This window comes from Carlito syrichta, unplaced genomic scaffold (genome assembly GCF_000164805.1).
Source record: "Carlito syrichta isolate Samal-C Ts95f unplaced genomic scaffold, Tarsius_syrichta-2.0.1 Scaffold303154, whole genome shotgun sequence".
Classification (NCBI taxonomy): Eukaryota; Metazoa; Chordata; class Mammalia; order Primates; family Tarsiidae; genus Carlito; species Carlito syrichta.
The window spans coordinates 345,441-348,524 of NW_007247250.1; the positions used below are offsets into that span (position 1 = coordinate 345,441).

Here is a 3,084-nt window from a genome sequence, read left to right on the forward strand (position 1 = left end):
GAATTACAGGCGCGCGCTACCACGCCCAGCTAATTTTTTATTTATTGTAGAGATGAGGTCCCGTCAAGTTGCCCAGACGGGTCATGAACCATTTCTAATATTTCAAAAACCCTAAAAAATAATCATATAATTATCTTCAATAAAGTTGTACAAGCTAATGCAAATAACAAGTTTCATTACTTTGACAAGAATCTTATCACAATGAGAACATCTCTAGTATACTTGTTCTTATCAGGAACTCTCACTGTTCATTTATAAAGGTTAATTTGTCTTAATTTAAAATATCCATTGTTATTTAATAGAAGATTAAAGTGACAAAATATTTCAAATACAGGATCTAAATGACAGAGGAAAAATAAGATGGGTCCTTGGTGGTAAAAAGAGGAGAAACCACTGTCTCCTCATCAATAATCACAAGGTCCCGTCTACAAGCTCCTAAAATTCTACAAAGCTTTCACGATAATCCACTGAAAAAATTTGCAGCAACCTCACCAATTTCCAATGCAAGTGTTAGAAAATATACATCCTCTTTATTAAGTTTATCACCTAGTTGTTTCCCATTAGGATAAGAGTTTAAAGTGGCACATATATCCATTTAACTGGGTTCTCTCAGACTATAGAATTAACAAATGATTTTGAATAAATCTGGTGATGCAATGCAGATCTTACACCTCAACATAACTTGACCTCACAGCCATCATGGCTGGAAGAAGCACCATTGTACGGCATAAGAACACATACACGGCCGGGCTTGGTGGTTCAGTTTATAATCCCAGCACTTCGGGAGGCTGAGGTGAGTGGGTTGCCTGAGTTCCCAGGTTTGAGACCAGCCCGGGCAACTTGGCGAAACTTCATCGCTACAATAAAATAAAAAATTGGCCGATTGCAGTAGCGCACGCCTATAGTTCAGTTACTCAGAAGGCTGAGGCAGAAGGATCACCGGAGCCTAGCAAGTCAACACTGGGGTGGCCATGAGCATGCCACTGCACCCCAGCCCAGGCGATGGAGTGAGAATCCAACACACACACACACACACAAAAGGAACACATATAAAAATGTGAAACAAACGACACACAAAGTGTGTCTAATCTAAACTGGAGCCCTGATTTACTCTTCACTTTAAGACATCATGTATGGTGTTAAATAACCACCTCAATAGTCAGGCAAAGTGGCTCATGCCTGTAATCCCAGCACTTTGGGAGGCAGAGACAAGAGGACTAACTGAGCCCATAGGTTCAAGACCAGCCTGGACAACTTGGCAAGACCGCATCTCTATAATAAATCAAACAAAAATTAGCTGGGCATGGTGGCGTGTGCCTATAGTTCCAACTACCTGGAAAGCTGAGGCGGAAAGATCTCCTGAGCCCAGAAGGTAGAGGCTGCGGTGCCCAGGAGTGAGCCACTGCACTCCAGCCTGGGCAACAGAGTGAGACATCGACTCAAAAAAAAAAAAATCTTACCTCAAAAAGAAAAGAAAAGAAAAAAAAAAAAACCTAAGCAAAAGCTAAGGGTCATAAGGAAACTTTTGGAGGTGATAAGTATATTTATTACCCGGATTGTGGTAACAGTAGCATGAGTATATACATTCCAAACTCCCAAATTGTATAAAGTAGTTATATGCAGTTTTTAGAATACTAATTATACCTCAGTAAAGTTGGAGGAAAAATAAAATAAGTATACTAACCCAGCTTGTAAGCATTCTCCAGTATGAGGACAGGACAGCTAGCTTCTGCTGTGGTCTATATATTATGGCAATCTCATTAAATAAAAAAGGACTTTTATAGAAGAATGTGATTTAATAATCAAAACATTCAAAGGTGGCAGGGCAAATTTAAATAAAGTTTTGATCCACCTTTCCACAAATCTTTGAATTAAACAGTGCATTTCATCATGGACAATGCATGAAAGGAAGTAGGAGTCATTGCAAAACGTAATGTCCATAAACCCTGCTTTATAGCTCCACATTCAGAGAATAAATGTGACCCTATGAAGATTGTTCTCTCAAGAAATAATTGGGTAATCACTTAATGAATACTGTTTAATAAAAATAGTAATAAAGGCAACCCTGTTGAGACCCTTCCTGTTGCCAGGAGCTTTTCTATCCTCTAATAAATTCCTACTTACTCACACACACAAAAATAATAAAAAGCAAACCTCTTTAAGTGTATATTCCCTCTAAAAGCCAACGTTTTCCTTCCTTGAGGGTTGTAAACATGTTCACTGAAATGCCTGTTAAGTATATAAGCCAAACTTAGGACCCATATCTTGCTAAGGTTTAAGAATGAGAAGCAGTTGGGATATCGGAGTGAACTGGACTTTTCCTTTCTGTACAGCATAAAGGAACTTAAATTACTTGTGGTCGTTTTAAAATTAACTTGAAAAAGAGCTGAGCGCAGTGTCTCACGCCTGTAATCCCAGCACTTTGGGAGGCGGAGGAGAAAGGATTGCCCGAGTCCTCGGGTTGGAGACCAGCCGGGGCAGCATGGCGAGACCTCGTCTCTACAACAAATTTAAAAAATATATTAGCCGGGCGTGGTGGCGAGCGCCTGTAGAAGGCTTAGGCGGAAGGATGGCCTGAACCCAGCAGGTCGACGCTGGGTGGCCGTGAGCGTGCCACTGCACTCCAGCCTAGGCGACAGCGAGACTCCAACTCAAACAAAAGAAAGAAAAGAAACAGTTCACCATTAGCAACCTCAAGCAAGTTGCAATAGCAGGGGCTTCAAGTCATTACACACTCGAATACCCGAAACCTGTTACACTTCTGATTGTTCTGGATCATGTCCACGAAGAGGGACCTGCAACGAACGGGCCAGACACTGAATTCCGGGAACGGAAGTCACTTTCATTCACGCTATTTGTCCTTCACTTGGGCACCCCCGTCAAGTCGAGAGAAATGAAGTTCGGCGCCCGCTGGCACCTGGCTCAGGCGACCACCACCCCCGCGTCACGGACAGAACTGAGTTTGCTGCGCCGGAGGTCGCCAGAGCGGGGCCAGGAGAGTGGTCTAGGCCGGGGACGAGATCCGAGGAGCGGCCCACGTGAGCAGCAGCCCGCGCCGAGGAGGCTAGTGCTGACGTGTCCGAG

At 42.9% G+C, this 3,084-nt stretch overlaps 1 protein-coding gene across 1 annotated transcript in view; it reads right to left on the minus strand.

Moving 5' to 3' along the window:
• The window catches only part of DNTTIP1 (deoxynucleotidyltransferase terminal interacting protein 1), a 29,395-nt gene that overhangs the window by 25,623 nt on the left and 688 nt on the right, over positions 1 to 3,084 (minus strand). The window lies entirely within an intron of this gene.